This window comes from Panthera uncia, chromosome X (assembly GCF_023721935.1).
Source record: "Panthera uncia isolate 11264 chromosome X, Puncia_PCG_1.0, whole genome shotgun sequence".
NCBI lineage: Eukaryota > Metazoa > Chordata > Mammalia > Carnivora > Felidae > Panthera > Panthera uncia.
The window spans coordinates 13,491,725-13,502,928 of NC_064817.1; the positions used below are offsets into that span (position 1 = coordinate 13,491,725).

The 11,204-nt window shown below is 39.2% G+C and overlaps 1 pseudogene; it reads left to right on the forward strand.

Moving 5' to 3' along the window:
* The first annotated feature begins 304 nt into the window (after positions 1 to 304).
* LOC125931523 (peptidyl-prolyl cis-trans isomerase FKBP3-like) lies at positions 305 to 1,069 on the forward strand (annotated as a pseudogene).
* Positions 1,070 to 11,204: the final 10,135 nt, after the last annotated feature.

Genomic DNA, 11,204 nt, shown 5'->3' on the forward strand with positions numbered 1-11,204 from the left:
CTAAACCATAAAGATGAAATATTGCCATTTACAACAACACGGATGGATCTAGAGTATAATGCTAAGTGAAATAAGTCGAACAGAGAAAGACAAATATATAAATTCACTTATATATGGAATTTAAAAAATGAACGAAGAGAAAAGAGACAAATAAAAATCACTCTGAAATACAGAGAACAACCTGGCAGTAATCAGAGGGAAAATGGGTGGGGGAATGGATGAAACAGGTGAAGGGATTAAGAGTACACGTATCATGATGAGCACTGGGTAATGTATAGAATTTTCTAATCACAAGCAGGGGAAGATGGCAGTGACTGTTCCACAGCAGCACTGGACCATAGAGTAGCTGTGCAATGGGCAGCTACCCAAGAAGGACATTATCAAGTTTCTACAGGACCACAGTTCAGATTTCTTTCTTTCAGAACATAAGTTATTAGTAAACATTAAAAATGTGGCCAAAACAGCTAACAGGGACCATTTGGTTTCAGCCTATAATCATCTTTTTGAATGAGCTTCAAGGGTACTGAAAGTATAAATATCTGAGCAGGTGAAAAATGTGAAGTTTAATGAAGACAAACCCAAAGAAACCAAGCCTGAAGAGACTCTGAATGAGGGTCCACCAAAATAAATTCTGTTCTTAAAAATGGAGATAAAACCAACTTTCCCCAAAAGAGACAGGTTGTTCACTGTTAGTATACAGGAACACTATAGGATAGGACTGTTTATGATACAAGTTCAAAGAAGAAGAAAAATGCCAAGCCTTTAAGTTTTAAGGTTGGAACAGGCAAAGTTATCAGAGGATGGGATGAAGTTCTCTTGACCATGAGTAAAGGAGAAAAGGCTCGACTAGAGATGGAGCCAGAATGGGCTTATGGAAACAAAGGACAGCCTGATGCCAAAATTCCACCAAATGCAAAACTCATTCTTAAAGTGGAATTACTGGATATTCATTGAAATAACAATGCTTCAGGTATAAAGACATCAGCAACAATAAAACATGGCCCTGAAGAAACTTATATAACTAATTTGAGCTGGTTACTATTGTAAGGGAAGAGTCAACTGGAAAATTCAAGAAGTCAAATATTGTTTACTCTATCCCCAACTTTTAAGATATGCAATCCATCATAATTCCCTAAAGTGTGAAATATTTTACTACAGCTGCATAAAATATTGGTTATGGGGAACTGATTTTCCTTTTACCTCAGGTTGTAAACTAAAAGGTTCAATAAAAATGTATCAAGTGTCAAAAAAAAAAAGAATTGTTAAATCACTATATTGTATACCTGAAACTAATAGAACACTGTATGTTAATTATATTGGATTTAAAGTTTAAAAGAAAAAAGTAATATTCTTTTCTTCTATTTTGCTAAAAATTTTTATCATGAAAGAATGTTTAATACTGTCAAATGATCTTTCTTCATCTGTTCAATAATTGCATGATCCCCCCCTTTATTCTGTTAATGTGATGAATTAAACTGCTTGATTTTTAAATTTTAACCCAACTTTGCATTCCTGGGTGAAGGCCTACTTGATCATGATGTGTCATGCTCTTTGAACATTCTTGTACAGGTCTTTTGGTGCACTGTGCACACATTTCTTTTAGCTACATATATAGGAGCAGAAATACTGAGTCATAAAGTATGGACATTGATTTTAAGGAAAGAGTATGGCTTTAGGGGTATTGAATCAAGGCTTAAGGAAGACTTCTGGGGGTATATGTTCAACAGGCAATTAAAAATGTGGGGCTGGAGTTTGGGTAGAAGCCAGAGGTGTGGATTTGGGAGTCATCAACAAAAAGCTTACATGTGAAGCCACTGGGATGGAATGCTCTGTGTGGGGGAGGATCAGGGAAGAGAGAAGAGGACTCCAGATTAACACTTGAGAAACACCTGTAGCTAAGAGGCAGGAGGACAAAGAACCAGGAGAGAGAGGCACGACTTCATATGGGTGGGACAAAAACTAAGAGTATCAACTTTTCAACATTATGGATAAAACAAGGAAAAGGACTCCTTAGTTTTGGTGACCACGGACCTTCATACTATTTTCTCCCTTGCTATAGCTACTGCTATGTTTTTCTGTTTAATTTTCATCTTTATAAAGTTCTTCGGTTACTTTTGGAGTCATGCCAATTTGCAAGGCTGTTATCACCCTGGCAGCTGCTAAGAACATTCTATTCCACCCCACAGAAATACTCAGGACAGAGTACTTAATGAGGACTTACTAATTATAGGCCTATCAGTCAAAATTATGACCCCCAAAATAGCAGAATTTCAAAAGTCAGCTGAAGGTGTATGTGGCACAGGACAAAGCAGCCACACAAATGGATAAAGAGAAAAAAAGGTTCTCTTTAAAAACTATTAACTTCATAGAATTGGGTAGCTGAAGTCTCATAACTTGATATACTGAACTTCCCTTCATGCTACCTCTTGCAACTTTCTGTCATACTATGTAAGGCTCCTTTTCAAAGGCAACTGGAGGAAAATCACAAGAAAAGACAAAGGGGAAGAAGAGGGCAGGTCAGCTGAGTTCTGTGGATAAAAACATTAGAGAAAGTTTGGGAAGATTTCACTAGCTTGCCTCTACATTCTCTTTGAGCAGAAAGTAAAGCAACATATACACTATAGGTCATTAGGTACACAGCAGCATCCTTCAATATGCAGTGAATGTTATTCCACAAAATAAATATCATGCTTTTACTGTATTCCAAGCAAAAGAAAGATAATTAACCCTGCAGTAAATATCTCTCATCAACAACATAAAAGCTATGTTCCATGCCTTTTAAGGCAATGGAAACTAAGAGCATAAAATAAATGATAAAGAAATAAGATGCATAACTTCCAAACCAGAAGAAGAAAAAAAAACTTAAATAAACAGGAACAAGAAAGCAAAAATTAAACCAAAATATATCAGTAATCTATGTCTTTAACCACTATCTTTAATAGATAAGTAAGTCTGTTTATATTGAGTGGGTGAAAACAAAAGCCAGAGATAGGCTTTTTACAAAAGGCACACCTAAAACACAGTGGACATACTAAAGCTAAAATAAAAGGAACAGGAAAAAATATACCAAATAACAAAAAATCTATCTAGCAAGATTAATATAAGCAAAGAAAAATTTAAAGGGGAAAGACTTAGTAGTAATAAAGCAGGACCTTACTTGATGATAACAAGAACAATCTATCAAGTAGCTTTAACAATTTTGAACCTCTATGCATTAATAACATAGTTTCAAAATATATAAAGCAACATTTTTATAAGATATTCACCATTATTGAAGATTTTAGTTAACTTCTTTCAAAAAGTTACCAATCAGGTGGGCCAAAAATATACATATTAAAAATAGCAATCGGGGGGGGGGGGTGCCTGGGTGGCTCAGTTGGTTAAGCGTCAGACTTGGGCTCAGGTCACGATCCCATGGTTCATGGGCTCGAGCCCCACGTCAGGCTCTGTGCTGACAGCTCAGAGCCTGGAGCCTGTTTTGGATTCTGTGTCTCCCTCTCTCTCTGTCCCTCTCATGCTTGCGCGCTCTCTCTCTCTCTCTCTCTCTCTCAAAAATAAATAAACATTATTATTTTTTTTAAAGCAATGTGTGCCTGGGTGGCTCAGTCAGTTGAGCATCTGACTCTTGATTTCAGCTCAGGTCATGATCCCAGAGTTGTGGGATCGACCCCTAAGTCAGGCTCTGCACTAAGCGTGGAGCTTAAGATTCTCTTTCTATCCCTCTGCCCCTCCCCTGCTCACACATGCATGTGCAGGCATTGTCTGTCTCTTAGAACAACAACAACAAAAAAACAATAGCAAAAACTTAATCATGTCAGATTCCAAGAAGGCTTTCTGATTAATCAGAAAATATGACATAAACTAAGTCACTGGAAACTGGAAAATACAACATAAACTAAGTCACATTTTGGGGTTCAGAAGCAAAACCACTTTAAAACTCAATAAAATGGGAAATGACTGCAATAGTTTTTACAGTTTACTGCTTTTCTTTGACTCATTTTCCTATCCAGTTGCAAACTGTCAAATCATTTCAACTGCCATCTTCTATTTCTGTTATACGTTCAGATATTAATTGACTTGTTTCTCATAAGCTTGCAAGGTGAAAAAAGTATTGTTCTTATTTATTAAACTCAAGTAAATGAAACCCGCCTTCCACTCATTACCAGAAAAAAACAATTCTTTGGTGGTAGAGGTACCAGAGCTTGTTGAAAATTATCTGAATGGGGCGCCTGGGTGGCACAGTCGGTTAAGCGTCCGACTTCAGCCAGGTCACGATCTCGCGGTCCGTGAGTTCGAGCCCCGCGTCAGGCTCTGGGCTGATGGCTCGGAGCCTGGAGCCTGTTTCCGATTCTGTGTCTCCCTCTCTCTCTGCCCCTCCCCCGTTCATGCTCTGTCTCTCTCTGTCCCAAAAATAAAAAAAATAAAATAAAATAAAAATAAAAATAAATAAATAAAAAAGAAAATTATCTGAATGGTATTCTGGATATCCAATAGCATCTTTGTAGCACCCACTAACCCACCCCTAACCCACCAGCATTTTAAAGCCTATTTTGCCACCAGGGTAGCAAGTTGAAAGTGCTGGGAAATTAACCTAACAGTCTTCAACCCAGAACTCAGTGGATTTGCTATATAAATGCTTCAGCTTTCTCACCCTCAGGTGGCAGAACTTTGAGGCACATTTTCTACACCCTTCCCAGTGATGCCCAGCAGGCTTAAGGTCAAATAGCACACTATAATGGCTCCTTCCCTTGCCCTTCTCATTTCTCTCCAGTGTTTCCTTCCCTTTCCAATTCAATCATTTGCACTTGAATCCTTGTCTCAGGTCGACTTCTACAGGAAACCAAACTAAGAAAATCTCACTGTGGAAAAAAAATGCATGCTTTACACAATTTCTGCTTGTTGCTTAATGTCAGAGATAATGGAGTCATTAACATTTGTTTCTGATCTCCTAAAACACAGAGATTCCACAATAAAATGTAGTGAGCACCCCAGTGTGCATAGCAGGGAACTAATGGCCTTATTTACAACAGAGCACCACAAAGTAAGTGCCATACTGGGCGACTGCAGAGGGAGAAAGAAGAGTAGAATATTAAGGAATTTAGTAAGGACTTGGGTCTAGGGAGAGTTTAACAATTCTTCATGCTATGGGTATCACAAATGATTCGCGTGTGTGCTCTAAAAAGCTGCACAGGTCAATGCTCCAAGGGCTCCTTGAGATTGCAATGGGGGTTCACCTGGCGCCGATTCCAAATGGTAATTGCTACACTCAACATCACTGCCACTTTCAGTGGACTTTCCCTAGGGACCTTTCCTGAAAGTAGAGACCTTTTCTGGGCAAACCTGCTCACTCTCTGTAAGATCAGAGAGAAGCCTGGCTCCAGACAGCTCAACTCTCATACCACTTCTGGAGTAAATTATTAAGGAACATTTCTTCTGCCCTTTATGCTTTACAAGAAGATTTGCAACCATTCATTGCTCATTCCTTACAATAGTCCTGAGGAAATGCAGGGGAAAGCTGGGAGACTGGATGAGTTACTTGGTTCAAATACTTTCCAACATCCTTACACCCTTCCTTGGACAGAACAAAGTCTCTAAAGATCATGCCAAATCTTCCTTTGAAGTGACATGTAGGACAGTAAAAAATAGTTCAAAAAGATCTTTCATTTTCTGAAAGAATTTAAGATCTTGCTTCACCACTCTGCAGTTTAAATAGCTTTATAGAGATTTGGGGGGTAATATTTACACTCCCCCTCCTTATTTGTATCCATGTTTTAGAAGGCCAAATCCATTCTAAGATAAAGCTTTTTCCCCAGGAAAAGTGACTTTGAGTTCTTTGCAACGTGTGGCTTCTGCTTCTGGGGCTATTGTTTTTCTTCTCCAGTGGGAGAATGTTATCCCCTTGGCTGAATAAACGAAGCACGTATCACAAACCGTGGCAAAGAGGGGAAAAAAGAAAATGAGAAGGAAACAAATGCTTAAAATGACAACCAGAAGAGAACTTCCCTTGTTCATTCTTGTCCTTGTTCCAGGGAGCAACTAGTGCAGGCAGAAAGGGCACAGTGTTCTTGCTCACTTATGATCAGGACGGAGAAGCTCAGCAGTCAGATGCCAGTTATGCTTAGCATCACAAAACTTCCCTTTTTATCTTTTATTGTTTTCAAACTTCATATTCATATTTGGAAGTCAGAACTTGGCTAGAGATAGGAGAGGGATCATAGGCCAATGGTTTTCAAAGGGCAAATTCCTTGTTAAGCAAAATAATCTTATTTGAATCTTCAACATAAAAAGCAGATTTAAAAGTGGCATGTTGTCTAAATTTATTTTGTAAGTTCTAAGTCAGATAAGAAGCACCCAAGGCTTAGCAAAATTTTTTTTTAAGTATATGAAAAGAAGGAAAGAAGAAACCTAAAATCCTACAACTGTATGTAATATGATACTGACACAATGAAAGCTACTACAAGTTCCCTTTTTGGGGGGACAAGGACATTTAATTGAGTGTAGTACACATAAGTTTGAGAAGGTGTTTTACATGAGCACTAATCCAAAGGCCTGAATTACTGAAACAAAACAAACATCTGACAAAGTTGTAACTTCACAAAGTAATGATACATCTACAAGAATGTGACTGCAATAAACAAATTAAAGAAAAGCTATGTACTGGATACTGTGGCGAGCCACCCAGAACCCCCTTCAAGAACGACACATCCATCTCCCAGATGCTATGAGTGCTGCCTCCCCACTACATCACCCTCCGCCCCTCCACATTCTCCTACCTCCCCATTCCCAGGGTAGCTCACATCCAATGACTGGTGGGTGAAGAGGCATGAAGCCCTGGCCCCCTTGCCTCAAGGACAACCAGGAAGCGCCATCCCAGCTGCGGAGCTCCGGTGATTTGGGCTGAGGTCTTGGTTAGTACTGCATCACAGCTCAGCTCCTCCTCCTGCTGAATCCCGCTGCCTTCCCCGACAGAGCACCCACCATTAACTTGTGCATGTAAACATCTGCCTTCGGGTCTCAGACACGTGAAAGTACAAGCAATACCCATGGAGCCTACATGTGGATCCAATAAGCACTCTCATTTGGCCATATTTAACTCGGTCGCTCCACATAGTTATATTTATATACAGTATTTAAAACATGTATATACATATTTCCCCTAATTTTTATTTTGAAAATTGTCAAGCCAACATAAAGAATATCATAAATGCTCATATACTCCCACTGAGATTCAAGAATTCTTAGCATTTTAGCATACCTTGTCCTTCCACATCTACATTTTCTTTTGCTGTACCACTTGAAAGGATGATTAAAAACCTCATACCACTTGTCTTCTAAACACTTCTGCATGCATCTCCCAAGAATAAGCACAATATATACCACCACCACATTATCATCACACATAAGAAAACAATTCCATTAATTACAGGCTTAAAATATTTTAAATGTTGTTATCAATGATACTCTAATCAAACATTTGTGAAATCCATGGGGTTTCTCAGAATGAAGTTTGAAAAATACTTTTCTAGAGTAATACCTAGAAACAACAGGCCCATCTGAGGGAGGAAAAAAAAAAAAAAAGATCAGTCTTCAATTTCATCCATGACCTGGTTAGTATACAAAGGGTAACTAACAAAGCTTGATCCTCTCCATCCCCAACAGACCCAAATAGTATTCTATACCCTTGTGTATCAGACCCATCACACATTAGAATACCGACCCACATACACAGATACACGCTAAGGTCTAAGAATTGGTTAATATCCTTTAATTAAAGTGACAAACTGGTAAGTGTGCTTATGTGAACACTTCTGTTCTCAAACCCAGTCGGTAAATTTGGTAATGGCTTTTCTTATTAGGCTGGGATTCTTAGGCAGATCAAAAGGGTGTTTAAACAATAATTACTCTTGGAACTCAGTAAGTTTACGTACAGATACTGCATGGCCAGGCATCACAAAAACATATCAATGTGTTAGGTCTTCCTTAAATAAACATCATCCATCACTTAAGTAAACCAACAATTAGGTTGAAAACACAAGTGCTAATACAGAAAAGTGCCATCCACTAAAATGTACATTTTATTTCAGGAACATCTCTTGAGAAAGTGCCTTACTTGGAAACTCACTTAAGTGGTGCCATTAAAAACTTGAAGTGTCAACAGTCTTGGGAAATGGAATATATTAACAGTGCAACTGTACAAGCACCTCCTCAGACTGGGCTTTAATAGTCCTGTTCAAGTCAGGTGTTTCAGTTAAGCAGAGCCCTTATCTGGCCATTTAGGGATAAGGAAAATATATTGGACCATAAGTATGCATAAGTATCCATAAGTATGCATATATATGCTTCTCTTATTCTCTCCCCCTCTCTTTCTCTTCCCTTCCCACACCTCCACACCACTCTTCCTGTGTTTGAAAAGGGAAAATAAAAGAAACCTACCATCACCTACATCTTGAAGGCTGGCAGCTGCCATTTCCTTTAAACAGACATCTGAAATAGCTTCTGTTTAAAACAACAAGGATTTCAAGGATTAAAAAGCAAGTATTTCAAGGGTCAGATGATGGGTGGAATGTAAAATGTTCATTCCACTAAATACAATCCCACTATGATCCAGTCCCTCCCTTAGTCCCTCCTAAGCCTGATGTGGATGCCAAAGGCCATCCCTGAAGGAGTCACTTGGGGCTCTGCTTAAAGGGAAGGTGGTGTCCCCCTTGTAGCCTAAGGTAAAGTCATTCCCATTCCTGCTGTCCCCCAAATCTCTCTAAATTACAGAGCAAGGGAGAACCAGTAAACCTACATTTGTCAATGCAGTGAGCTAAGCAGAGCAGAGAGCTGAACTTACTAGAGCCTGTGGCTTTCAAATATTTTTGAATTGTGATCCAAATAAAAGCATTTTACATGGCAGTCCAGTCCCTATATACAGTAGAAATACAAAACTAAGATGAACGTTTTCCAAAATAATATTGTCCTGTGATATTTTCTATTTCATTTCTTAGAAATACTAGTCCCAGGGGTCCCTGGGTGGCTCAGTCGAATAAGCGTCCAACTTCGGCTCAGGTCATGATCTCACGGTTTGTGAGTTGGAGCCCCACATCCGGCTCTGTGCTGACAGCTTGGAGCTGGGAGCCCGCTTCAGATTCTGTGTCTCCCTCTCTCTCTGCCCCTCTCCGAATCTCTCTCTCTCTCTCTCTCTCTAAAATAAGTAAAAATATTTTAAAAATTTTTTCTTAAAGAAATGCTAGTCTCAACTCATTAAACTGATTTTATCACCCACTGACAGGAAATGGCCTGCAGTGTGAAATACATAATGCTAGAAGGCATTGAAATACCAAAACTGTATTTTTGTCCTAGACTGGATTCATAGATCTTTGGCTATGGCTTTATAGAGAGCTGCTAAAAATCCCACTGTTTAACCAAAGGAAACTTTTCTCGTAAGACATCCAGGTGAGGTCTCAGGACCAGCACGGCCCAACTGTGTAACTATCCATTTCAGCAACGCTTCTTCTAGAGCACGTATTCCAGTTTCTGCTAATATTAATTAAAATTGGCCTATTTTTTTAAGTTTATTTATTAATTTTGAGAGAGAGAGAGAGAGAGAGAGAGAGAGAATGAACAAGTGGGGAGGGGCAGAGACGGAGAGAGAGAATCCCAAGCAGGCACCGTGCTGTCAGTGCAAAGCCTGATATGGGGCTCAAACTCACAAACCACAAGATTATGGCCAGAGCTGAAATCAAGAGTTGGATGCTTAACTGACTAAGCCATCCAGGCGCCCCCAACTTGGCCTATTTTTAATTATGCATACATTCGCATTGTCAATGATTCAAACAAGAATGCCTGTCCACACCTATTCCTATTCACTGCCCAGGATAGCCACAATAAAACCAGACAAGTATCTTCCATCTCTTGTGATACGTTCACATATTACACATAACCACACCCATGGTTTTTAATAACGTAAATGGAATTGTATTACATTTACTGTTCTGTGACTCACTATTCAAACTGAAGAGACGAGCCTTTTTTGAGTCAGGACATGATTGTCACATCAGTCTATCTAGACTGGCTCCATCCTTTTTTTTTTTTAATAGTACTTTGTTGAGGTATAATTTATATACAGTAAACGCACATAACTTAAGTACAGCTTGAGGACTTTTTACATACATATATCCCCGTGTGATCTACATCCAGATCAATACATAGAACATTTCCATTATCCCAGAAAGTCTCCCTCATGGCCCTTCCAGTCATGCCACCCCCAGAGAAGTATTCACTACTCTGACTTCCAACACTATACATTAGTTTTCCCTGTTAAATCGCACATTCATGGAGTCACAGAGTAGCTATTCCTCTGTGTCTGGATTCTTTCATGCAACCTAGTATTTTTTTTCCTTTTTTTTAATGTTCGTTTATTTTTGAGGGGGAGGAGGGGCAGAAAGAGGTGGACAGAGGATTCTAAGTGGGTTCCGTGCTAACAGCAGAGAGCCCAACACGGGGCTTGAACCCATGAACCGCAAAGTCATGACCTGAGCCGAAGTCTGATGCTTAACCTACTGAGCTAGACAGGTGCCCCTCATGCAACCTAATATTTTTGAGATTCATTTCTGTTTTTCCATGTATTGGTAGTTTTGCAGGGGATTTTGTTTCTGTTTTTATTGCTAAGTGGTATTCCCATCACAGTGTGGGTTGTTTTCAGTTGGGGGGGGGCGGTGCTCTTGTGAATGAAGCTATGAACATTCTTTTAGAAATCTTTCTGTGGACATGTGCACTCATTTCTCTTGAGAATATACTTATAATTGCTGGGTGATAGGTGGTGTATAACTCTACTAGAGACTACAAACATTTTGCCCCAGTGACTATGCCATTTTACATTCCCACCAGCAGCGTATAACCTTCCAGTTGTCCAATCCTCATCACCACTTTGTATTGTCTTTACGTTAGCCATTCTGGTGGATGTATGCTGGTATCTTGCAACAATTTTAATTAGCATTTTCCTGGTGACCAATGACGTTGAGCACTTTTTCATGTGCTTACTGGCCATTCCAATATGTTCTTTTATGAAATACCCATTCAAGAATTTTGCCCATTTTTTTTAATTGGGTTGTTCATTGTTTTGTTATTGGTTTATAGAATTCCTTAATATATAATGGAGACAAGTCCTCTATGAGACATAAGTATTGTGAATATTTTCAATCTCTGGGGGGCACCTGGGT